Source organism: Ochotona curzoniae, unplaced genomic scaffold (assembly GCF_017591425.1).
Source record: "Ochotona curzoniae isolate NIBS_2020 unplaced genomic scaffold, NIBS_Ocur_1.0 scaffold_2453, whole genome shotgun sequence".
Lineage (NCBI taxonomy): Eukaryota > Metazoa > Chordata > Mammalia > Lagomorpha > Ochotonidae > Ochotona > Ochotona curzoniae.
Genome location: NW_024467094.1, coordinates 761,560 through 788,023, shown reverse-complemented (window position 1 = coordinate 788,023; position 26,464 = coordinate 761,560). Strand labels below are relative to the sequence as shown.

At 53.7% G+C, this 26,464-nt stretch overlaps 1 protein-coding gene across 1 annotated transcript in view; it reads left to right on the top strand.

Annotated features, from left to right (window-relative positions):
• Window positions 1–520: 520 nt before the first annotated feature.
• EPN2 (epsin 2) overlaps window positions 521–26,464 on the top strand; it is a 64,827-nt gene continuing 38,883 nt past the window's right edge. Inside the window, exon 1 of the mRNA XM_041001684.1 lies at window positions 521–621. The gene's annotated coding sequence lies outside the window, so the exon portion shown is untranslated. The remainder of the gene's footprint in view (window positions 622–26,464) is intronic.

The window sequence follows — 26,464 nt, the reverse complement described above, 5'->3', positions numbered from 1 at the left end:
ATTTAGGAGCTGGTTTGACTGAAGGATGGCACACGCCTGACGCACAGGTCCCTGGGTATTCACAGAGAGGACTGGGTGCAGGTTGCAGAGTATTAATTTGCCTCTAGTGTGGCGGTGGTGGAGGGGTTGTCTTAGGGTCTGGGGTGCAGGTTGCAGAGTATTAATTTGCCTGTAGGGTGGCGGTGGTGGAGGGGTTGCCTTGGGGTCTGTGGTGCAGGTTGCAGAGTATTAATTTGCCTGTAGGGTGGCGGTGGTGGAGGGGTTGCCTTGGGGTCTGGGGTGCAGGTCATGGGAGCCGCAGGAGTGGAGGGCTCGTGGGGAGGCCGCAGGGTGGCGCGGGGGCGGGGCCTCCGCAGGGTCGCGGGGGCGGGGCCGGGGCCCCGGAGGGGTCGCAGGGGCGGGGCCGGTGGGCTCCGGGGCGGGGCCTTGGAGGGGCGGGGCCGGCGGGCGCGCGCACGCAGCCGGCGCGCCCCCTCCCGGCCGCCATGTTGGTTGGTGTGTGTGTGTGGGTGTCAAAGGGATCCAGACGCGGCGGCGGCGGCGGTGTCGGCTGCGGCTCGGCGGGCTCCGGTGGCTCGTCGCCCGCCTCCCCAGCAGCACGGGCGGCCCGGAGGAGCTGAGGTGAGCCGGGGCCGGTGGGCGCGGGACCCTCCCCTGCGTTGGGCGCGGACGCCCCCTGCGACCCCCGGCCTGGAGCATGCACCCCTGCCGCTCCACATCGCTCCCCGAGCTGCCCCGGGCGGGACCGTCTGCTTTCCACCCCTGGCCCCGCTCCCGTCTCCTGCCTGCTGCGGAGGGCTCCCCGCTTCTCCCTCCGGGAGCGCTTCCTCGCCGGCCTTCGGAGTCGGGGGGCTCCCCGCACTCCCACCCGGGCCCGGCGCGCCCCGTCCTCTGCGCACAGCCTGGGCTCCACTTGGCGCTCCCAGCCGGGACACAGCCCCGGCTTCCTGCCGGGAATCGGTTCTTCTTGTGCGGTCCTGACTCGTTCGCCCGTTTCCCATCCTTCTCCTTCGGGTTGAAGAGAGGGGGGTCCCCATTCCCGCTCCCGGGCCCGGGTGCCCGTCTTCCTCCCTGCCCGCAGCGCAGCGGGGACGGGGGCGGCAGAGCCAGTCTCCAACTGTCCATTGTTCCGCGTGGGATGCCTGCGACCCGGGCCGCGCGATCCTGCTGGGCTGGTCGGGGTGGGTGCGCAGGGGACCAGCCTGCTCCTCCTGCAGGCTACCACTCCGCTTTCTCCCCGTGGGGCGGCTCCCTGGCAGCCGAGCGCATAGAGGGGGAGGCCAGCCCTTTGCTGGAGTGTCTGGTGCCAACAGGTCTTTGTACCTGAACTTGGCTCGGTGGCTGTGCAGGGGCGGCAGCTTGAGCTCCCTAGAAAGCCCAGCGAGGGCCTGTGCGAACCCATTCCTCAGCCTGGAGCTTCCCTCCGGCGGGGCGGGGCGAGGCGGGCCGGGCCTCTCCCTGCTGTCGCCTCGGGAGGAGGGTGGTGGGGATGCCTCAGCCATCTGTGCTCCCAGGAGCTTTAGCCATTATTGGGGTTCAGGTGGTGGTGGGGAAACTGAGTCTCAGGTTGGCCCAAGGTCACGCTGCAAAAGCTGTGTCAGCGGAGGATCTGGACGCTTAATCTCCAGGGCTTGCTCCACGACGTTGCAATTTTCTTTTCTTTCTTTTTTTTTTTTTTTGATGTCGGTGGGTGGTGATTGTGGGGAAGATATTCAGAATTCCCTGTACCTTTTTTTACTTGTCAAATTAATGGAAGACAATGGGCTGGAGAAGGTGAGAGGAGTTCTTCCCGTCCCCTTCCGGACATATCCTGTGAAGGAAGGGGTTAAAATTGCTGGAGAAAGGTGGATGTTAATTACTGCGCTCCCCTCCCTCCCTGCATTCCACAATGTAATGAGGAGTCCGCTGGAAGCACTGCGCCTTGTGGCTGTAGACAGGACGCGATAGGTGCTGAGCGAATCACAGTGAGTGTGGCAGGGTGCCGGGTGAGCTGGTGCTGGCAGTTAAGTTTTCACCTGTGTCTAAATGGTCGTCCGGAAGCACCACAATTTGTTTCTGAGTGGCGGTGTTGTGTTCACAGCGGGGGTGTTCGTGTTGGGGCAGCACACCTGTGCCTCGTGGAAGCCTTTCATTGTCTGACTTCACGGCTTGCGTGCTTTGCCTTGCTCTAAAATGGGGCGAGACATCCCTACCGGTGTGTCACCAGCTTGGGCCAGATAAGCCTGGGAAAATGCCGTGATTCGGGCCTGCAGGATGCTGGGTCAGGAGCTGTTGGTCTGGGGAGGCTTTGAAGCCGACCCTGTGCCTCTGTGTGGGACAGATGCAGAGTTCTGTGGAGAGCTGCCCGCTGTGAAACCTCAGGGACCCTCCGAGTGTCCACACCCAGTGTCCCGTGTGCGGTCTGGAGAGCTGACCCACGCCTTAGGAGCCGTTCAGAGGAATGGGGCTGATCTTACGAAACAGGCTTTCCTAATGATAGGGAAGTTTCTCAACAGCTGAGATTCTGATAAAAGTCCGGTGAGAGAGTGCTTGCAAAGTGTCTGAAACCCTGATTGGAGTTCCTGGTCTGACATTAGGGGAGCAGTGGCACCTGTCAACTCTTTGTGAACGGAAGTGCCCGGAGATCATTGTTCATAGGATTGTTATGGTGCTGTTTTGGGGAGTGCCTTCACATTTTCCGAAGCTTTCTGGTGGTTTTTCTTCCCTTTGCAGCGCTTTCCTGTTGTTTTGATGGGGGCTGTGCTTGCCCAAAGGTGTTGGCACTTGCTCACAGAGGACCTGCTAGCCCTTAGTTTCAGAGGAATCCCAGAGCTTTGGGGAGGAGGGAAGTTGAACTTGGGGGGTAGTGAGGAGTTGCTTAGCTGTACCCAACTTGGTCTCCCAGCTGCTGGTCCGGTTCTTGCATCCCACCTGTGGCCACCAGCTGCAGTGTTGTGGTCGTCTCCTCCTCGCTCCCTGAGCCTCCACTGGTTTCTGCCCCAGCGCCCAGCTCGGTTGTAGGAACTCGGGGTAGGTCTGTTGGGGACATAAGTGTTCCAGGGGCAACACCCCCCCCCCCCCGTGGGACTGGTGGTCATGCATCAGTCACGTAGATCTTGCATCGCCTTGTCTGTAGATGAGGCAGCAGACCCAGGAGGGTTAGGTCATGTGGCCACAGTTGCACAGCCACTAAGGGGTTCAGCTGGGAGTTTAACCTAAGTGGCAGGTCTGTAGGATTCCCAAATGGTATTCCTGTACCTTATCTGAGAACCCCAGTGTCACAGAGACAGAGGGAACTGCCACTTGCTGCTGGTCCGAGCCATGTGGCTGACGCGACTCAGGCCGCTGAAGAGGGAGAAAGCGCATGCTGCTTTGTCAGCTGTGCTGTGCAGTTGCTGCTTGTGGCTGTCTGTCCAGTGTGTGAAAGCTGACAGCCTTTTTGATACCTTCCTCAGTGGGGATTTTTTTTTATAAGAATTATGTATTTTTATTGGGAAGGCAGAGTTCCAGAGAGAGGGATGGAGAGTTATCGCCCACATGCTGGTTCACTCCCTGAGTGGTCGTGATGGCCAGAGCTGAAGCCAGGAGCCCGGACCTTCTTCCAGGTCTCCCATGTGAGTGAAAGGGACCCAAGTGCTTGAGCCGTGCTCCGCTGCTTTCCCAGGCGTGTTTGCATCTTTGTCCATAGGGGATGCCTGCGCCAGGGGCCCTGAGTTTTCTTTCTTAATTAGTTTGTTGAAGGTGTATAAAAGTAGAACTCCGGAGTAGTACGCAGTGAGCTGTGTGTGTCTGTGGTCATTTCCATTTATGGGCTGGTGTGACAGTACCCATTTCCAAGCAGCACTTCAGTTTTTCCTGTTCTAGAGTCATGCAGACTGTTTAAGGAGCCTTTAAAATATATGCCTCCTTCCCATATTTTCATATGGATGTGTACCAGGGTATACCACCATGTATGCGTGGTGAAGCAGCCAGCACAGCTGGGGTTCAACCCAGGTGTCTGGATTCCTTGGCCTGGCTCCCTTCCACTCCTGCAGCTCCCATAGAGAGCAATGGAAACTCAGGTTTGCAGGGGGAATTTGTGATCTGGAAATTGTTGCTGAGCTGATGATGTAAGCAGGTTGGGGATTGTGAATAAGACTTCTGGCTTTTTCCTTACCATTGGAAAGCACTGCAGTTTGAATGTCAGTAATGGAATGGGCCACTTTATCTGATAGAAGCTGAATTTAGGGTTTGATTTTAAAGAAGAAAGCAGACCTCTTTGAACCAAACTTGGGGTGAGCAGGGTTGCAGCGCCCCGGTGCAGATGTTGGATTCTTGGCGGACACTCACTCCCAGCAAATGCAGTGTTGCCGACCTCTTTGGGCCTGGCCTTCAGAGGCCTCCTTCTCTTGGTTGGTTCCTGTTGGTGCTGGTCTGAGCAGAGCAAGCAGCACTTTGAGGCTTCCGGAGGCAGAGCAAGCAACTTGGTTCTCTTTCTCCTCAAAATGACGCAAGGAATTAGTGTGCCACGGGCTGTGGGGCTTGGTGGCCGCCCTGCTGATGAGCAGGGTGAGGAGAGCAGCCTGGTCCTGAGGGACAGCGCTCTGGAGGGCTAATGCATGATGTGGCTTTAAGCATTTATAATTCATCACTGCTTAGCGCAGACTTCACCCCTCCCTGCGCTGCCGAGGCCTAGCTACAGAGAACAAATGGTGTCGACTGTTTGGTACACAGGCTGTGCAGCGGAGTGCTTTGGACTCGGGTTTGGGCACTGATGGCTGTCCTGGGGGAGGGCCTGAGGAGCTCGGGTACTAGGGTTTTGGTCTCATCTCTCAGTGGGGGCAGCAATGATTGCTGTATTTGTGGTGCGCGGAGGAGGGCTTCTGGTTCAGTAGATGCGACCTAGGATGTGCATTTTTAACCAGCTCCCAAGTGCTGCCAGCCTGGGGTCTAAATTTAGGATCCCTGGTCTGAGGACTGCCTGAGAAGGCGGGAAGGGGAGTCTGGCGCCAGCGGCTGTGCAGCGGGAACTCGAAAGCGACACTTGTTCTGTCTCAGAAGTGCTTCCAGATACTGCTTTGAGGTCGGCTGGCTTCTCAGTGAGCTGTTTCCCCTTTGTTCTCTCCTGATGGTTGCAGGCACTTGTCACCGGGTGGGCGGGTTGGGACCTTCTCTTCCGTTAAGAGAAGGTAGGGTGTCAGTGGCCCTCAGAGGGCAGTAAATCCTGGCCTCTGTTATAAAAGTCGATTCGTCATTCGCACGTATCGGATGAGCTGTGCACTGCCAAGGCTTTCTAGAGATGCAGCTGGCCTGGTGGGGAGGAGCATCCATCAGGGAGTCCATGCTGGCTAGCCGCACACACGGACCCTTGGTGCTGAGGAAGTCACTCCCCTCCAGCAGGTCACAGCGGCTTGATAGTCCTTGGTTTTTAGAGTTTGGGAACGTTTTTTGTTTTGTTTTGTTTTGTTTTTGTTTTTTTGCCTCCAGTAGTCATGATCATGAAGTGACCCCTGCAGGTCTTTTGCATGTCTGCTGTGGAACAGGCTGTGCAACTCCTTTTAGGTTCAGCCGTTTAATTGTCACGATGATCCAGCAAGATCTGTTGCTGGTTCTCTTTTTTGCATATAAGAAAACTAAGAGGGATTCATAGCCTGCCCCAGGACATGCAGTCACCTGTGTCGCATTCAGACCGTGCCTCTGCAGCTGGGCCAGGTGCGCCCATGACCTCACCTTACCTGCCCAGCAGCAATGGGAGAGCTTGGCCACCTGTGCCTATCTGAAATCAGGTCCGTGTCCAGCTGACTTTGGAGCTCTCTGTGGTGGTTTTTATGACAAGATCTTGCCTCCCTGCCCAGGCCCCTCAGGCGTTCTAGCTCCTCAGCTGCTGGGATGTGAACTGGGGTGTGAACTCCAGCTGGGTTGCCTGGGAGGAAGTCTGTGTGGGCTGGGTGAGGTTTGTGATTGCCAAGCTGCGTTACAGTAATTGGCCAAGTTACTCTTAGAGGGACACTTTTCAGCTTTAATCCCGAGGTTGCAAGATTGCGCCCGTGGGTCCTGCAGAGCAGATGCATGGCTCTTGAGGACCACAAATCCTCTGGTAATCCTGTTGCTAAACATGATCGCATTCATACAGAGCAGCTCAGCGCGACTGAAAATGCAGAGAGCGTCTCCTCCTTGCTCATTGGGCTTAGCACCCACTGCCAGCCAGTGGCTCATTCTCCTTGGCCTTCCCGGGTCCCCCGGAGGCTGGGGTGTGTGCGCTTTCCCAAGCTGCGAGCCAAGGTGTGGTGAACGGCTTTGTCGGTGCTTGCCCTGCACTTGGGGGATGCCCTGTAGGTTTAGATCAGAGTTTGTTGTTTGTGAACTCTAAGACTGTGAGTGAAGACGTCAGCCAGAGCACATGTTGTTGTCAAAAGCCTGCTGCCTCTTCCCCCGGAGCCATAGCACCAAAGGAATACTGATGGGCTAAACAGGAACATTTTCTTTTTGTAAAACATGTTTATATATGGGGACCCAGCGCAGTAGCCTAGCAGCTAAAGTCCTCACCTTGCATGCACCAGGATCCCATATGGGTGCCGGTTCTAATCCCAGCAACCCCACTTGTCATCCAGCTTCCTGCTTATGGCCTGGGAAAGTAGTGGAGGACGACCCAAAGTTTTGGGACCCTGCACCGGCATGGGAGACCTGGAGAGGCTCCTGGCTCCTGGGTTGTAGTTACTTGGAGAGTGAATCATCGGATGGAAGAGCATCCTGTCTCTCCTCCTCTCTGTATATCTGCCTTTGCAATAAAATAAATAAAAATTAAAAAAAAATTTATATATTGGAAAGGCATAGCAAAGGACATGCAGAGAAAGGGGGAGACAGCTACTCACCGTTCACTCTTTACCTGGCTGAGACAGCCAGCACTTCCATGCAGCTCTCCGTACTGGTGGCAGGAGCCCAAGTGCTTGGGTCTTCACCTACTGCCCTCACAGGCACGTTAGCGGGGAGCTGGATTGAAAGTTGAGAAACTGCGATGCAACACAGCAAGGCAAGTTGTGGCTTACTTGGCTGCACTGCACACTAGTCCCACATTCACATTTCTCTTCAAAGCCTGTAGAATCGAGTGTATTTTGAAGTATTGGGGAATCGTAGGATCCAAGAAGAGGTGTTTTAATGCCACCTTGTATGTGAGGCACCTGGAGATGTCCAAGTGTGGACGTATCGAGGACAGTTTCATGACGACATGTAGCTCGAGTCAGGTCAGCTGGGAAAGTACGCAGCGTGGGGTGTCTCAAGTCAGGATGATGCGTGTGAATGATGGGCCATGCATCTTGCAACCAAGAACTGTTCAAGAAGACCAATGTGTGAGATAATTAGAAGTCAGCAGTTTGCTGAGCTGTGATTTTGGTTTTCTTTGGAGGTTAAGAATGGGAAGAAAAATCTGGAAGAGTAGGAAACCAGGCAGGATGTGAGGTGTACCTGGAGTGGTGTCCTGGAGCAGAGCGCGGGAGGGCGTTTCAGACCTAGGAGCAGTACGCAGTGCAGCTTGAGGTGGGTCTGCTGTGTGTGTGTGTGTGTGTGTGTGTGTGTGTGTGTGTGTACATGCATGCACAGGAACCCACAGCAGGTCTGTCTACATATGCCAACCAAGAGCAGTCTCCAGGTGACTAGATGCCCACCTGCTCTGGTGAGGCAGCCACCCAGGGACTTGCTTTTGCTGGCATGGGGCACAGGGAAGGGGCGGGTCTTCGGAGTCTGCAGTGTGCGGGCAGAGGCCCCTTGGCAATGGCCTGCAGGTGGAGTAATTGCTGCGGGTGACGGCCCAGTGCAGCCTGGGAGACTGACTGGGTCAGTTTCAGGGGCAGCGTGCAGGAAGGCCAGAGCTCAGCTTGGTGCTGGGAGGTCTCAGTGCTGGTGGACAGGCTGGGATTTAACACCAAATGAGCCTGCAGCTTGCTTTCTTTTTCCTTTTTTTCTCCCATCCCCTCCCCTCTTTCTTTCTTTTTTTTTTTTTTTTAAGATTTACATATATATTTCAAAGGCAAAGTGACAGAAGAAGGGAGGTAAGCCTGCTTATTCATTCTTTAAATAGCTGTAGCGGCCAGGGCTGGGCCAGGACAGACCCAAGAACTCTGTCCACGTCTCCCATGTGGGTGAGTAACCTGGGACCCAAGTACTTGTGCTTTCCCAGGCATACTGTAGAGAACTGGATCGAAAGCAGAGCAGCCAGGACTTGAACCAGTGGTCCAGTGTGGGATGTTAACAGTGACCTAACAGTTCCAGTATGGCATTGCTACCAGAGACTTAACTGGCACCACAATATCAGCCCCAGCCCACAATTATAATATTTGTTTTTTTAAGATTTATTAATTTGAGACGCTGATGCTATAGCTCAACAGGCTAATCCTCCACCTTCAAGTGTCAGCATCCCATATGGGTGCCAGATTGTGTCCCACTTTCCATCCAGCTCCCTGTTTATGGCCTGGAAAATCAGTGGAAGATGGCCAAAAGCCTTGGGACCTTGCACCCACCCATGTGGGAGACATGGAAGATGCTCCTGGCTTCTGGCTCCTGGCTTTCGACTGGCTCAGCTCCTGGCTGTTGTGGTCATTTGGGGAGTGATCCAGCAGATGAAAAATCTTTGTCTTCTTTGGAAATCTGTCTTTCCAATAAAAATGAATACATCTTTTAAAAATTGTAACAAGATTTATTTATTTGAAAGTCTGAATTTGAGAGACAGAGATCTTCCATATGCTTGCTTATTGCCCCAAATGGCCCAGACTAACGGCAGAAGTGTCTGTGGACCTCCATGCGGGTGCAGGGCCCAAACACTGGAACAGTCCTGTGCTTCCCCTGTATGCTACAGTGGTCACTGCCTGCCCCCGCTCTCATCCCTGGCTGTACCTGCAAACCATGGGACCTGGAACACGGACCCACAAGGAGCCAGGACCTTTGAGAAGTGCCTTAGGAGATTCAAGTAGGGCGAGACCCCGGAGCTCTGCTCGCAGCTGAGGCTCTGAGAGTGCCAGGGACTGGAGGTGGAAGAAGATCAGAGCCAGAGGGACAGGGAGCACTCACCAGAGGAAAGGATGGGTGCGGCCCCGAGCTGCTCTGGGTGACTGGACAGGCTTGAGAAAGGAGGGAGGGGGCGGCAGGTGAGTTCCCTTGGAAGAGGCAGGTGTTGGCAGAAAGAGGAGGGAAGGTGAGGCAGGGCAGGAGACTGGGCCACCTGTTAGGTAACCCTCCCTTCAGACTGCCTTAGCCATGGAGCAGGCCCAGCAGGTTCTTATCTTTCAGGTCGTCTCTCCAGCTCGCCTGCCAGGCTCCTCCTCACACCCCCATTGTGTTGATTGCAGCAGACAGTACTTGTAAAATTTGAAACCTCGTTTTCTTTCCCAGTTTCACTGCAGATACTTGTGATGTGGCGTTCCTAATTTAGATTCACAGAGAAGTCTCGCCTGGCATGAAGTGTGTCATAATATTCTGACGGGATAGTTTGGTCGTCTGCTTTGTAGTCCACTTGGTGCCTTGAATGCATTCTGGAGTTGGTGCTTCTTGTGCCATCGGGTGGGAACACCTGGGTGGATGAAGTGCAAGTTCCTGCCCTCAAGTAGCCTTCAGCTGCAGGGGTGGCTCGGCGCCTGGAATCAGAGCAGAGGATCTGGAAATGAAATCTTGAAGGACAAGTACAAGCTCTGGGGACAGAGACGAGAGGAAGTCAGGTTGCACGCTCTGTGTGATGCCATGAGGAAGGGCTGGATGTGGGGACCACAAGAGGGGGGCACATGTGGTTGTTGGGCCATGGTTTGAACACATGATGAGTGGCAGTGGGTGCTGCCTTCCACCCTGATCCCAGCAGCTTTGCTCTGATCAAAGTGGGGAACTAAAGCTTATTTGAAAGTGCTTTTCTGCTTTAAAAGAATAAAAAAAGAAAAAGCCAAACAGGTTTGCTTGCCTTCGATGCAAAGGGCAGCTGGGGCGGGACACTGGCCTGCTGGGAAGGACCTGAGGAGCCCTGACTCTTTTGGTGGACTCTGAGAATGTAGCTGAAGTGTCTTACTCCTCCAGCCTGTCCTCCAGGCCAATTCTTAGGGCTCCAGGGTGATGCCTCTGCCTGGAGCTGGGCTTCCAGTAATGGTCCCTTGGGATGCGAACTCCTTATGGTTAAGCAGTTGTGTTTTGCATAAATCCCTGGAGAATCTTCGGGCCCTGTGTGTGAGATAAGGAGCCTCCTGCTTAGCCTGGAATGCATGTCAGTATCCCCTGTGGGCCAGATTCTTCTGGGTGCCAAGGAGGTGGTCCCGACCTGCCACTTTGCTCATCCCGGCTGGCAGTGGTGGCGTGGGTGGACGGCTGGCTGGCGCAGAGGTGTGTTCTGTGCCTGGCTGTGCGTATCCACTAGTTGCTGAGGCGGTTTTCTAAGGACTGCTGTAGCAGATGACCACAGTGCAGTGGCTTAGAGCCACTCAGTTGTGTAGGTCACAAGTCCACCTCAGGGGTCTCCAAGGGCTCCTGGTGTCACCAGGGCCACACTCCGGGAGGCACTGGGGGGGATCTTGGGCCTTCTGTTTCCCTTGGCATGCACCCTCTTATCTATGGTGGTTCAGCCTTCTTGCTCCTGCTTCACTCTGACTCTGACGTGTGTGTATGTGTGTGTGTGTGAGAGAGAGAGAGAGAGGGAGAGAGAGAGAGATGGATGACGTTGAGTTCCCTTCGTGATCCAGGACACTTAAAGTCAGCTGATGTCAAACATTGGTTCTCTCTGCTTCCTTAGCTCCCTTTTGCCAGATAGTCAACCATCTTCACAGGTTCCAGGAGTAGAATGGGACATCTTTGGGAAGCCCTTATTTGTTCCCTGCAATTGCCAGGATTAAAATCAGGAGATCTCGCACAGGCGCCCACACTTGCATCTTGATGGACAAATCAGAACGCTTGGCACCCGGGACCTGCACTGTTGCCTGGCAACAGTGGGTGAGAGCCAGTGTCAGCACCATTTCTCCATGGGGCTCGCTTGCATGTGGCTGTGTCAGTTCACCGTGGTGCGCACTTACTTCCTCTCCGTATCTGATTCCGGCTCTTCCTGCTCCAGAGACACGAGGGCTTACACAGTCAGGTCCTGACTTCATGTGCTTTGTGTTCGAGGTGGTCCAGCTTGCTCACCTCCCGCTGTACCACGCCCCCAACTTCCCTCTCCACCCCTTACATGAGTCATGTCCTGAAGCCATCCCCCCTGCCCCTGCCTGGCATATGCTGTCCCTCCTTTGCTGTCTGACGCAGGGCTCCGTGTCCCACTGCATCTGATGCTATTTTAGGATATTGTTTGTGCGATGATGCCTTGTCTCCCATTCCCTCCTTTTCTGGCACCCAACACTAGCACATTCTGGTGCTTTCCGTTTTATGTCTTGCATTGGCATTGACATTTTTCTTTTCTTTCTTTCGTTTGTTCATTCTTTCTTTTGCATATTCAAAACATGAGTCTGCAGGATGACCCTTTAGAGCCATCAGAAACCTTAAGCTCTCACCACAAGCGTGTCTGCAGACATGCTAGTGCTGGACCCTCCCCTGAGTGCTGTGGAGCTCCTGCCCACCTTTCCCTGCACATGCAGTTCTCTGCAGTGTGAACCCCCTCCTGCATCTGAGCTGCCGGCATGCTGTGTCTGGGGAACTGGCTCTAGGGCCCTGGTAAAGGCATTTTGATGACAGGACCCTAGTTGAGAGTGGAACTCCTAACAGGCCTGGCCGTCACTCCCAGGGGCCAGCCAGCAGTTCCTACCTGCTGGAACTAGGAGCCTGACCTCGCTCTACCTTGGTGCTCACAGCTTAAAGGCAACTCTGCCTTCATCTACAGAGACTGTTACAAGAAGGTTAAAGGTCTGTGCCCTCTGGCTTTTAAACAGCTGGGAAGGGCATCCCTGTCTCAGTAATGCTAGTCTGAGGTCTCCCCGTCCTTGGTTCTGTTCCAGGAGCTCCCTGACTGCACCCTGCCAGTCTGCTCCAGGGGGTCCCTAGCTGACAGGGACTGTACAGACTGACCCCGGCTCACCTGGCCCTGATTGTCTTTATAGAACATCTGAATTTAGATTGTGTTTTATTAGTTGTTTACAGTAGGACAAAACAAAGTGTTGCTGTTTTCATTGCAAAAAAATACATAGAACATAAGTTTGTTGTAACCCTTTGGAAGGGAATGACCCAGTGACATTCGGCACATGCGCATTGTGTGCAGCTGTCACCACCATCTAGTTGCACAACTTCCCACCACTCCGTAGGGAAGCACTCGCCCACTAAGTGGTGACTGCCTGCTTCCCGCCTTTCCCTAACCCGCTACTACCTATTTCTCTTTTCTGTCTACGTGTGTTTGCCCAATCTGGACATTTCAAACAGATACAGTACTGTATGATGTAAGTTTCACCTAAGGAGGGACAGGTCTAGATTCGTCCCCACTGTAGCACTTGACTCCTTTCTGTGGCTGAATAATGTTCCACTGCATGGTTAGGCTACAGTTTGCATATCCACCTGTTGATGGGCACTTGGGTTTGTCTGTGGCTATTTGGAGTAGTTACTATTTTAACTTGTCATTGCTTCATTTAAACGTGCTAACGCATTGTGTGGCACGAGGCCAAAATGTCATGTGAGAAGGCAAAAAGACAGTGTTACCCCGCCTTTTAAAAAAATTTATATATTTTGACAGGCAGTTACAAAGAGAGATAAACAGATCTTTCATCTGCTGGCTTGCTCCCCAGGTAGTTGCAATGGCTGGGGCTGAACCAGGCTGAACCAGGCTGGAGCCAGGAGCTTCATCTGGGTTCCTCCATGTGTGTGCAGGGGCCCAAGTGCTTGAGCCATCTTCCACTGCTTTTCCAGGCGCATTAGCAGGAAGCTGGATTAGAATTGGAGCAGCTGGGACTTTGAGTTGCTGGCATCACAGGTAGATTTAATACCCTGTGCCACAGCACTGGCCCTGACAGTTTTCTCTTAATTCCATTTATTTCATCACAGTTTGAAAGACTTCATTATTGAAGTATAATACACGTAATAGAAGAGCATACCTCTGTGTTGGTGCCATCAGCACATGGAGGATTCGGGGGCCTCTCCTGAGCAAGTGTGTCTCACTGGTGACTGTTGGGTTTGCTTCACAGGTTGTTGGTCTGATGGATACACTTTACGCTGAGAAGTGCAGGCGTGAAGGTGAGCCACATCGACAGTGCCCGGGACCTTGGCCACTCTTGAGTCATGGGGACACACTTGTGTTTTCCTGAGAGCCATTCAGACAAGAGCTTGCTTTCCTGGGCACTGAGCTGGTGCCTCGTTGTTTAGGGTTTGTGTCGCCAAGACAGTGTGCCAGAGTTATGGATGGCAGGTTATATACATTGTCAGGGTGGAAAAGGAACTGGGTTTGTAGGGTGCTGGCTTCAGTTAGGAAGCATGGGATGGGCCCCCTCTCTGGGGGTTAGGGAAGCACTTCTGCGGGACCGCTGTTGAGGGGTTCAGGAAACTGTGTGTTGGCTCCTGAGTGGCTGGAGGGAGGAGCATTCTTTCCTGGCTGTGGACAGGGCAAGCTTCTGTGGATTGGACTGATTTGGGCTTGTATATAGTGTGACCTCTCTAGGCCTTCAGGAGGCTCTGCTCAGGACCAGTGACTTGCCGCACTCCAGCATGGCCTGCCCCCCAATTCTGCCCTTGCTCTCTGGGCTCATTTTGGAGTTTCCTCCCCTCCTCCTGCATTTGTCCCTTGCCTGGGCTCTCCCTTTATACTTGCTTTCTATACTGAGGATTATTCTAAACCAGAGCTGCTCAGCTTTGGGTTGTGGGGGTGTAAGGGCCCGTGACTGGTTGCACCCCTTCCCTCCTCAGCATTCTGGGATGTAGGATTCTGATCATGTAGGTTTCCTAAGCACCCAAATAGCCAAACCCAGGGACAGTGGTCTGAGCTCAGAGAAGCTGAGTACAGAGGATTATGTGGCTTCCAGCAGTTTCCCTGTGGCACCCGTGATGAAGCTCTAAGGGGCCCCCTCCTTGTCAGAGCCCTGGAGGCTCCTGCTGGGGTTGTGGCTTTGGAACAGCAGCTTTGGGGCTTTCTGCTGCTCGGCCTGCAGAGTGGACTCTAACTGTACTTAATGCCATTTACTACAGAATATAGAAATTCCCAGTATAAAGGGACTGTTTCAGTTCTTAATAATTTCTGAGTGTTTTGTTTTGTATTTGAAAGGCAGAGAGGGGTCACAGGTTTCCGTTGCTGGTTCAGTCCCTAGCTCCTTGGCATAGCTGGGGTCAGAGCAGGCTGAAGCAGAGCCAGAGCCCATCTAAATCTCATGGATGGCAGGGACTTAGATGCTTGCGTCAGTACCACTGCCTGCCTTGGTGTGCCGTAGCAGAAAAATGAGCCCATTTTGGAGTGGCTGGGATTTGAACTAGGCACCCTGAGTGGGTGACAGGTGTCTCAAACAGAACCCAAGCTTCTGTGCCAAATGACTTCCCTGAGAGCATTCAGGCATGGTCTTTGCAATTAATTGATTTCCTCTGTGCAGCAGAAATAGAAACACCATTCTTCTTACTGTAACTGTGAAGCAGGAAAATAGGGAAGAAACCCTTCTTGATTTAAAGCAGGGTATTGGTAGAATAAAATGGCAAGTGGTACAAGAAATTGTCAGATTTGTTACTTGGCTGCATGGTATTAGGCAGGTGTTAAACTTTCGAAAAAAGAGAAGTGGACTCTACGCGGTAACCTAGTGGCTAAAGTCCTTGCCTTGCATGTACTGGGATCCCATATGGGCACTGGTTCTAATCCCAGCAGCCCCTCTTCCCATCCAGCTTCCTGCTTGTGGCCTGGCAAAGCAGTGGAGGACAGCCCAAAGCCTTGGGACCCTGCACCCATGTGGGAGACCCGGAAGAGGCTCCTGGCTCTGAATCAGCTCAGCTTTGGCCATTGCAGCCACTTGGGAAGTGAATCAGTGGACGGAAGGTCTTCCCCTCTCTCTCTCCTCTCTCTCCTCTCCTGACTTTCCAATAAAAATAAAATCTTAAAAAAAAGTAAAAATAGCAACAAACCACAAACGCTGAATTTCCTCCTGAAAAACCACCTTAGATTGTTGTCATTTAGTTCTTTTGCACAAAAATCTTGCTGTGTTTTTTTTCTTCCGCACCATCTGATCATTCCAAAGCTTGTGTTGAAGTCAGCTCTCTTCAGACAGACTGTGTGCAATATGGTGTTTCTGGATTGATTGTTGTTTTTTCCACTGTCTCATGGAGCTTGGGTAGGACATGTGTTTTAGTGGCAGAGCTGCTGGGGGGTGTGTGTGTGTGTGTGACACCCCCCCCCCTTCATGACAGGCCCCACTGTACCAATACAAGTGACCAGGAGAAAAGAAAAGCAGCCCTTTGAGTTCATGACAGTTTTCCATGCTAAGGGAGCCTTTGGCATGAAACTCCAAGGCACAGGGCAAGCTGCCTGCTTGCTGCTTGCTTTCAGTGGCATGGAGATACGATTGGCAGAAGGGGTGTGGCCTAGCAGTGGGCTAGGTGGGAGCACCAGGCAAGGCCACCGAGCTGGTGCTCCTCTAGTCATTGTCCCCGTGGGGTTCTGAATGAGAAGACGCTTCATGCTTGCCTGCTGGTCTGCTCTCCACTGGGGTGCAGGTGCGTGCAAACAGAACTGTAGTACATCAGACAGAGCCACATGCTATGTACGCTCTTCTGTAGCTTGCTTGGATGTCTCTCTGTGAGCCGTGGAGAGCCACTGTCATTCTCTGTAGCAGTGTGATGTTATGAAATTGTTCCCTTCCTAATTTTAATCCCCTTCCCCCGCCCTTAAATCTCATGTTTTGAGGGCATCTGTGTTGTCTCCACAACATGTCGATAGCTCACGGTCTTTGGTGTGGATCCTCATGCTGTGTGGAGGTGGTCCCTGTGGAGGCACACTTGGCATAGGTTCTGGCCAGGTATGCCGGGCAGGGGTCTTTGTGGTGCATATTTGGCTGCTTGTTGCCCCAAAGCCTCGCCAGCAAAGACATCATCAGGTGTTTGGGTTTTTGCCCAGTCGACAGATGTAGTAATATCTCAATATGATTTTATATTTTTTCTGAAGTGTGAGCTGTCAGTTTAAGGACTGTTTATAACTCTGTTCCTTCTCCCCACACCTGTCCCATCCATCCTCCCCCCACCCCCGGCCCTGCCCCAGTATCTTTGTGTTTAATGATTCAGACTGTGGCCTTGGGACAGAATCTGGTCCCTGTTGGGACAGAACCACAACTTTGGCATCTCTCCAGAGTTTTAAGTTGGCCGCAGGATCATTTTCAGCATGGCTACAGGCAGGCGTCAATGTGTTTGCATCCTGCCGGGATAGGGCTGTGATAGCAGGAGAACTGGCAGCCCCTCACCTGTCCGTGACCTGACCTTCGCCCGCAGGCTGCGTGTCCAGTGTGTGTGGCCGAGGGACTTTGTGTCTTTCATGGATACAGTATGCCGTGAGTAGTGAGCTTTCAGATGGTTGTTAGAGGTTTTATTGAGAAATAATTGATGTGCCATGCAATAAAGTTCACTCATTTAAATTTTAATATCTGTATATGACTCAGTGACTTTTAGGATATTTAGGGCACTGTAGCTATCAACATAATCATATTTGAGAACATCCTAAATTACCCCCAAAAGGCACCCTTGTAGTTGCCCCGCCATGCCTGTCTCTGCAGTCTTTAGCTGTCCCCAGACTGTTTTGTGCCTGTATGTATTTGCCCATCCTGACCAGCCCCCATTGGGGGAGGCCACCCTGTTCAGGACTCATCTATGCTGTGACACATGCGTGGTCGTGATTCCTTTTTGAAGGCTGAATACTCTTCCACTGTCTGCTTCTTCAGGCACTCTGATAGACGAGCTTGTCTTGCCTCTGGTTCCTCTGAGTCATGCAGATGGTGCACAGATCTGTGTGTGGGCAGGAAGGGAATGTGGAGAGTGGCACACGCCTTTTGTTTGAGAGGCAGAGAGATGGACAGAGGGAGTCAGCCTCCACTGCCTTGTTCACCTGCTCAAATGCCTGTGGTGGCCTGGAGGCAAGAGCAGGGATCCCATGCAGATCCCCCATGTGGCTGGTAGGAGCCCAGGGTACTTGGCTTACCACTTGGTGCTCCATAAGATTAATGTTGTTGGTAGGAACCTGGATTCAGGAGCCAGTGCTAGGCATCACCAAGGTGGGGCAGGGCCTGGTCACTGCCATCTTGTCTGTAAGATGTTTGACAAAGAGTGTTCTACCGAGTCCCTTCCAGGCATGACTGACGTGGGCACATGGGAAGGTGTAACTGTCCTGGAAAGATGCGGGGAGAACCAGTCATTCCGGGGGACAGGAGAGTGGCACTGTGTGAGCTTGTCACTCTGGAAAGGGCTCTGCAAGCACATGCTGACCCTGAGGCTGCTTGGTGGAGAGACCCCCTCATCCTGCCAGCAGCATCCTAGCTGCATCTGGGGATGTTTGAGTAGGAAAGAGGGGCTGCAAGAGCCCTTCTGAGTTTTTCCCAGAGGTCGGGTGGCTCAGTGGTGAGAGCAGAGCCGCAGTCCAGCTGTGAGACTTGCCGTCCCTCTGGCTGCACATCTGAAATGCATCCCATGGAGAATTGTTTCGGTGCCTGCGCATAGTAGGCACTCAGTAGATCATGGCTGCCCCTTGGGTGCATTTGATCCACAGCAGCGGAGCCTGCAGGCACAGGGGCGGCCAGTCCTGGCCTTCTGAGGCCTTGGGTTCATGTAGCAATGTCGGGTTGCTGGATAGACCTGTTCTCACGGCCTCATTATCCCCGTGGCCGCTGCAGGAGGGAGTGGGGAGGGGGAGGGGAAGGTTGGTGGCACTGACATGACCAGGGTGTGTTCTGAGGGCAAGAAGTAAACAGTTGTTGCTCGCTGCCTCTCAGCAGAGAGAGCTGTAAGTAGACATTTTCTGGACGTGGGAGCAGCTGGGCCATCTGCAGATGCCCACTGTTCTCAGCGCTGGAAGTGAGCCTCTGGGTGACGAGTTTCTAAACAGAGCAGGACAATGGCAGTGTAAACACTGTTTGACCCAAAGCACTTGGCTAGTGGAGATAAAACCAAAAGGAAAATAACAGTTTTCATCTTCTCCTCTTGGTTCTTGTGTTTTGACATTTGGTGGCATACTGCTCTTCTTTGAAGAATTAAAAAAATACACGGTATGCAAGCTCCTGTTTACTGCCCCCACCCCACCCCCTGCTTGCTGCATTCAGTGTGAGACTCCAGGCTCTCCCAGTTAGGATGTCAGCTTGAGCGAGTCGGCTCTTCCTTGGGGGAATGTGGCCCAGGGACTAGTGGGCCTGCAGACGGCTGTAGGCATCGGGGGTGCCCGGGGATGACTGCCGCAGCACTGAGCCGTCGGGGTCTGGGCCTTTGCTGATGCTTGTTGGCCATCCTTGCCGTTGTGGTTCTTGTGTTGCTGGCTCACTGCTCACATGGTCACAATGGCTAGAGCTGCACTGATCCAAAGCTGAGTGTCAGGAACTTCTTCCCTTTCTCCCACATGGATGTTTAGGGGTACAAGTACTTGGATCATCTTCCACTGCCTTCCCAGTAGTATTAGCAGGGAGCTGGATATGGAGTGGAGCTGCTAGGCACTTGGGCTTGTGACTATGTAGGATGCTGCCACTCAGGTGGCACCTTAACTTACTCCTACCAACATTTCCCCTATGTTTTCTGTTTTAGAAAAGAAACCCAGGTGACTGAGCAGTGGTGGGAAGAGCAGCATTAAAGCAGTAACAGGGGAGAGCATTACAGTAACAGGGGTCAAGCTACCACTTGGCATGCCTGTGTCCCTTATCAGAGGGCTAGTACCAGCCCAGCTCGCTGCGAGGCCAAGAGTGATAGTCCAGGTCTTTGGCCCCTGCCACACACACACACACACACACACACAGAGAAAGAGAGAGAGAGAGAGAGCGCAGGAAGAAGCTCCAGGCTGCAGCCTAACCCAGCTCTGGCTGTGTGGATGTTCAGGGAGTGAACCTGTGCATGGGGAGTACTGTCTTTGTCTTTCTGTCTCTGTTTCTCTTCCTCTCTTGCTGTCACTTTCCCTTTCAAATAAATAAATCTTTTAAAGATTTAAGTAAATCTTTTAAATAAATCTTATTGTTATCAATATAACAATATCATTAGGCCATGTTATGTATTCATTGCTTTGGAGGTGAGAGGATGCTGAGAGAGCTCCAAAGGTGGGAGGGAGGAAAGGAGGGAGAGAAGCCATGGAGCAGGTGGGGGCCAGACTTGGTGCCCTGTGGAGTCATTCATTCCTGCAGCAGATGCGTGCCAGGCGCTGTGCCAGGCCCGGCATGCGGCAGTGAGGAGACAGTCTGGGCTTCTGTCCCCTGGGAACCTGCAGTCCAGAGGTCGTGGGAGAAAGGGAGGGTGGAGAGAGAGCTGGAAGTGCTGGCAGGCTCCAGGGCCTCTGCGCGGGCAGCTGGGCCGCAGGTGGCAAGTCTCGGGCAGTGGAGCCCTGGAGGGAAGTGGGATGAGGCAGGAAGTTGGCTCTGGTGAGTTCAGCTTTGTCCTGAGCCTGAAGGAAGAGATGGTGTGCAGCAGAGGTGTACACAAGTGGAGCTGCCCCTCCCCAGGCTTGCCAACCCTCCTCCCCCCTGGCCCAGCACCATCCCTTGGTGCTTACCAGTGGAGACACAGTCCTGCCGGTCCTGCCGGCTCCCTGTCCTCTGCCTCCTTTGCATTGGATCTCTCTCCTGTGTCTCCACCCCGTTCTCGGCCCCTTCTTGGCCTCTGCTGACGGTCGCTCACCTCCTCCCGTGTCTGTCCTCATTCCCCTCTGCCTTGCTGTGACCGTGGCCTCCTCACAGTCTCCTGCACCGTGCTAGGTACCAGTGGCCGTGGGCCGTCTATTCCTTGTACTTGTCCTGCCTGCCTCTCCGGCTACATCTGAAATAAACCCGAGGACTCGGCCTTTGCTTTTCCCTGCAGCCTCGGCTGGTACTTGCAGTGGAGAGCACAGCCACTCCCACGCTGACCTCTGATGGTCAGAGTGCATTCTCCCTGATCCTCCCTGTGCCTGGGACATCTCCTGTGTGTTCCCTGGCCACACGCGCCCCGGGACCCTCATCTCGTCTTGTGACTCAATTGTGGCATCTAAGAGGTCTGTGTTTCTCCACTCTGCCCCTGCCCTCTTTCTGGATGGCTACTGGGCCAGGATTTCAGAAATTCCATTCTGATGACGTCAGTTCCCTGCTTCCAAACAAAGCAGAGCACAGCTCCAGTAGCTTCTCCCTCAGTGTGTCCCCAAATCGTTTCAAGTGGGAGAAGCAGCTGGGTGTTGTTAATGTCAGTAGCTCTTCATCTTACAAATGCCTCTGTCCTTGACCGCTCCTCAGGAAGGTAAACATATGGAGAATGTTCAGAGCAGCTGTCCTGGCCCTCAGTCTGTGCCAGGTCTACCGAAAACAGCTCCACACAGGAGCTTGTACAGGTGTTCCCAAGCGCTGGAAGCCCTGAAAGCAACACAGACAAGGAGATGCGCAGAGTGGGGGTCAGCCGTGGCAGGGGAAATGGTTCAGCCCTCACGAGGAATGGGCACTGATGCGTGCTGTGGTGCTGCACTGAGAGCTAGAACCGACCCAGAGGGCCCCGTGCTGTGTGATCCGTCCCAGGTAGGCAGCTCGTAGGCAGCTCTGTGGGGTCACAGAGTGGAGTTGGGCTTGTCAGGGGCTGCAGGTGCATGCCAGGTTTCTGCTTAGGGGAGATGGGAATCTTCTGGAAGTAGACAGTACTTGTGATCGTTCCACATGGTGAATAGACCAAAGGAAATCTCACTTCAAAATGCTGACATTTATGCTATGTGAATTTTGCCTCAAAAGGCCAACCCCCAAAATGCCAAATTGTGAACTAATATGTGACGGATGTTGTGGCATGGTGGGTAAAGCTGCTGCTCAAGTCCCATGTCCATTTGCAGTCCAGCTTTCTGTTGTGTGCAGCCTGGGAGACAGCAGGTGATGGGTCCCTGAATACAGCTGCTGGGTTGTCCTGACCCAGCTCCGGCACTGCCGGTGTCTGGGAGTGAACCAGTGGTTAATATCTATTTATCTCCCTGCCTCCCTCCCTCCCTCCTTTCTCTGCCTTTCACAAAAATTAAAGTTTGAAATGAAGTTGCCATGTTAAGCAAACACTGGTGTAGCCTCTGCCAGGGAGTCAGTGATGCAGTCCTAAGGCCCTTCCCAGCATGTGGTACTCCATCACTGTTAGCCGCTGTTACTGTTGTTACTGTTTGGAGGAGATGGCAAAGTTCCTGAAGGTGAATAACTGCGGTTGGCAGGCCCAGATTCCTGGGCATGCCCGTGAAGCGCTGGCAGTGCAGGTGGCCTCTGCCCACAAGCGTGCCTGCCCGCCCAGCTGTCTGTGTTTCTCTCACATTCTGCCCACAGCAGCCTGAGCTCATCTCTCATTCTTCAGGGCTGTGCCCTGGGTGTCCTTGCTATCCCACAGTGTGTCCCACATCAGGAGCACCCAAGGTGGAGCCTGGTTTTCTGTTTTGTAATGGGGTGGCTCTCCCTAACCCCGGACTGTTGGTTCACTCCCCTAATGGCCGTAACAGCTGAAGCTGAGCCGATGCAAAGCCAGGAGCTGGGGCACCTAGGCAGCTGGCAGCACCCAAGACCACTTGTAGCTTGGACTCCGGATGGCACTGGAGAGCTCAGACAGGCGGATCTTACTCCAGCCCTGGTGATGTAAGTCATGTCCTTTCACTCGCATGCCATGAGGGAAGCTGAGCTTTTTTGAGCCTCTGTGCCTACAGCTGGCAAGCCAAGGGAACACAGGAGACTGCTCAGGGCTGCTGAGAGCGGCACAGGCAAACGACGGGTGTCTACACATCTGCTTCCATCCCTGCCCTCAGCAAGGAGAGGTCTACAGGTTTGCCTCTCAGCAGGCGGTGCCAGTGCCAGCCAGCGTGGGTGCAGACCACACAAGCCACTGGTAAGCACCAGGCTCACTGCTGTCGGCTCTTCTCCTCAGCAGCTGCTGTCTCCAAGGAAAGTCTCAGAAGGGCTGGTTGCAACAGGAAGAATGAACTGCAGAAGTACCAGGACCTGGAAGGGGCTCTGAATGGAAGCAGCCAATGCCAAGAGCCACAACTGTGCACCTGCAACCAGCCCCTCATTACAGTTCTTCAAGACTGCTCTTTTCCTTAGCCTCCTCCTGCCTCTTCACAGAAGAGGCAACAGCACAGAGAGCTCGCCTGGCCTGAGGCTGTGCTGCTAAAACGTGACAGTACTGGGACTTAGTCCCAGGCCTCCAGTTGTACCCTCTTAATAATATCAATGCTCAAAGTCGGGAAGAGGAAGACTTCTTACTTGCTGATGGCATGGACCCACAACTGGTCTGATGTGTCAGGCCCAAAATGGCAGAGAACCACCTGTTTCCCAATCCCTGATCAGTGACAATCAGCGAGGCCTTCCCCAGCCAGCTCAGCAAGTCAGACAAGCAGGAGCAAAATGCTGCAGCTCAAGGGGTGTCGGAACTCGCCCAGGCGCCACCTCTGCTACAGCCCCTTGTGCTTTAGGGCGGGGTCAGGATCACAGCCTAGCCCTCCCAGCTCCTGACTGTGCAGCCTGCCGAAAAAGCAGAGGCTTTGACGATTGTCAGAGTTGCCCCTTGAGACATGGAAGACTCCGCAGACTACACTGGTCTGAGTCGGCCAGGCTGCAAGTCTCAAAATACAGCCATGTGATGCCCCTCATGTGGCCCCTTTGTCTCTTAACAGAATCATCCCATGTGCACCGTGCCTGTGAGACCACTCGGGACAAAGGCTGAGGGGGAAATTCCCTATTTGAGCACCTGCCTCTTCGCCACCTCCCTTTTTCCTCTCTGGCTAGAAACAGCGTCACAGGTTATTTACCCTGCCGAGCTGATGAGACGTGCTGGGGGAGTCATCCCTTCCTAGTCCTGAAGTGTCCTGCTTGTCACGGCAAATGTGGGAGCCACCTGATGATTGTCCATCTCTGTCATCGCAAATGTTCTGTTACATACCACTGAGTATACGCCGGCATAGCGGCTCTTGTGCAAACCAAGGAACCCCCAGGACTCCAGGGCTCCTTGAGGTTCACCCTGCGACTCCTTCCATTCCTGCCTCCTCTGGCCCTGGGGGTACACAGCCTGTTCCGAGTGTGGAGTGTGCAGTGCCTGTTGCACACACTGCTGAGCTGAAAAGATCTGTCTTGCACAAGATGCTCATGTCACCTGGTACATTTCTGGGATGTAGTCTGATCCAGCATAGCTGCGACCGCTCCCTTTCACTGCATGGGACTACGCGATTCCGTCAGCAGGAGCATTTAGCCACTCACTGTCAAAGAGCTGAGACTTCTGCTGTGATGTTAGGTGCATGTGTGTCTCACAGGACGCACGCGCCAAGTTCTAGAATATGTTGCTAGGAGAACTGCTCAGACAGTGACAGGGTGGCGTGCTGGGCAAAGGGCATGCAGGTAGAGTGTAAGAGTACAAGGCTGGTGTCAGCTTGTGCCAAGTCCCTCTGAAGTGACAGTGTCCTCATGTAGCTCCAGTGTGTGGGTGGCAGAGTCAGCCCTTGCCACACTTGTCCTCCATCGCCCAGTGCGCGTGGGGTGGGACCCGTAGCCAGCTGGTAGGGCTCAGCCTCCTGTCTGTAGAATTCCACCTCGTTCCTCCTGCACCGCACTGGAAGAGCCAGACCTGCCCTCCCAGCTGTGCTGGGTACAGGGCAGAGGTGAGCAGACTGCTGGGTTGTTGCATGCTGGAGTCTTGCGCTCACTTGCTGTGGAGTTTCTGCTTCTTGGCAAGCTCCTCTTGGCAAGCGCCTCCAGCTCGCTTCAAGAAAGATGTGACTCACGGTGCTGTGTGAAACCCAGTCTGCTGAGGCTGTGCTGAGGAAGCCACAGCTCAGCCCCTGCACTGCCACTGCTCGTGGCCACTCAGGCATGGCAGCAACTCAGCATGGAGCGCCACGGGAGCTACCAGCCAGCTCTGAATTCATGACATCCTGGGAAGTCTAGAATTTCTCATGCAGCTCCGTATTTCTTCTGAGGCCATGTTGATTGAATGGCAGTCTGCAGCCTGACCTGGCCCGTGGGGAGGAGGCAAGTGGAGTCATCGGGCCCAGTCTCATGTGGGTGGCCGTGTCAGCTTCTACCAGTGATTGCTCACTGTCGCAGATTCACAGTGGTGGTAGGGTGCCCTTCCAGAGGTCAAGGGGATACCCCACGGGCCTGAATGGACAGTCCCACCTGGCTGGTGGTTGGGATTCTCACCTCTTAGTGGTGTGTGGCCAGGCCAGTAGAGTGCTCAGCCTCCCCGTGTCGCTGTGGTGGCCAGCAGGGCACGGGCTGTCAGAATTAGCGATCTAGGGAAAGGGTCGGGACTTTTTGGTTGGCTTCTGTGGCATCTGCTCTCCCTGATTCTCTTCGTTCTTTGCCTTCCCTGCCACACCACACTGTTTGCTTTTTCCGTCTGTGGTATGACAGTTTTGCATAGCTGCTTTGAGGAGAATGGGGGTGGAGGGCACTGAAGGAACCCTCAGTCTTTGGGGTATTTATATGCAGAACAATGAGGACCAGGCTTCCTGACCCCACCTGACTCCGGTTTCTAAGATGGCCACCTATTGCCATCCACACAGCCTGGACCCATGTACTGCTTCCCTCACAGAGTGGACAGGGCACAGGGGTAAAGAAAAATGGAATTGCTGGTGTGTGTTTGGGTCCTGCATTCTGCTTCCAGAAAGACAATGCATCAGATTGCAGGTGCTCACCTGCCACCTGTTCTAATGCCTGTCTTCCTCCTGCTTGCCTGAAGGGTGGCGGAGCTAGTGTGGGAGTCGCTTCTTCCGGTGGTCAGCTGTTTTCAGCTCTGTCCTAGCCTTGCCTGACCGGCATCCTGCTGGCTTCTTCCTGCCTGAGAGAGGAGAATGCATGGGCTGTTGACCCCCCACCCGCACCCCTGTCAGCGAGGGTTGTGGCCTTTCCCTGGATGTTGTAGAAGTATGGGAGCAGAAAAGGTTTCTTAAATCTGCCTTTTGGATATGGATACAAAACAGTTTCTCTAACCAGCAGGTAGTCATGGGCGTGGAGAGAGCCCCCTTCCAGTTAGAGAAGTTTCTTTTCTGGCTGTTTTCTCACTGTTGTGGTGAGAGGAAAGGATAAGATTTCTTTTTCCCCCCTTTTTATTTCACCTCTCTGCATGAGCAGTGGTTATTAGGCCTTAAGTTACTGTGAGCATGGCTGGGGCCAAGTCATAATAGTCCTTTCTCTTTAGACTGAAATGATCACTGTTGAAAAGAATGTGCCTCTGTCCACATTGTCCTGACTGGGCTGTTGTCTCCTGCAGAGCCCGTCGGGCTCGGTCATGTGAGCTGTGGGCCCAGCTGCCCTTGCCGGGACCTCCTGTTGCCCAGGAGGAAGGTGAGGAGGTTTTTCTCATGAGTGTAACTGCCCCTCCTCTGACCCTGGGATGCAGAGTGTGTATACACTTTGCTTTCATGCCCATCACGCGGTGGGCAGCCATCATTCCAGCATTCTGAGAAGCCCAGGGGCAGCTTGTTACAGAGGAGGTGGCCCTCAGTTACCCTGGGCATTGTGAACCAGCTTCCTGGATGGAGCTTCTAATACATATATATGGTCAGTGGGCCGCGCTTGGTGTGTCCCTGAGGGGTAGGGGAGTGTATCTGCTTTCGGGGCTCTCACTATGATCTGCTTGTAGGAGACAGACCCGAGACTGCCTGACACGCATTGTTTAAGCTGCCACCTGAGATGGAGAGCTTTTTTTTTTTTCTTGTTTTGAATAAGCAATTTATTTATTTGGAAGAGAGAGAGAGAGATCTTCTGCCTTTGGTTTACTCCCCTAATGGCTGTAAGAGCAAGGACAGGGCCAAATGGAAGCCAGGAAACAGGAGCTGCTTCTGGGTCTCCTGCACGATGCAGGGGTCCACGCATTTGGGCCATCTTCTTTTGCTTTCGTAAGTGCATCGGCAGGGAGCTGGATCAGAAGTGGAGCAGCCAAATCTTGGACCACCTGTAGGAAGGTGGTGTCCCAGACTGGCTTCACCACTAACACCACCCCACCCACCCCTGAGATGGAGGTGGTACTTATGGGTCTGAATTGCCACAGTCAGTGTTGATTGAGCTCTGACTGTTAGGTTTAGCAGAGGGCAAGAGACAACCCTTGCAGCTCAAAAGCCGCTGCCCAGCATCTTATTGGTAAGAGACCTCAGCTGATTGGTGAGCATCTTAGCACATGGCCAACCTCGGCTCAGCACCCAGGCACGCGGCAGAGACTCGTGGGGCTTGATATCAACCGCTCCCCCCCACCCCAGCTGCCCGAAACCACAGAGCTTCTCTGTCTCTTCTCATGGTGAGTGCCAGATTTAGAAAGCTCTCCATCCAGTTCAGCAAGTACTCAGAGCACATTCTTACGGGATTCTTCCTGCCTCCAGGGACATCACCCTTGGCTTGGAAATTTGTCTTGCCCCCCCCCCCCCCCCCCGCTCCCACCCAGCCCGATTTTGTTTACTGTTTTATTCATT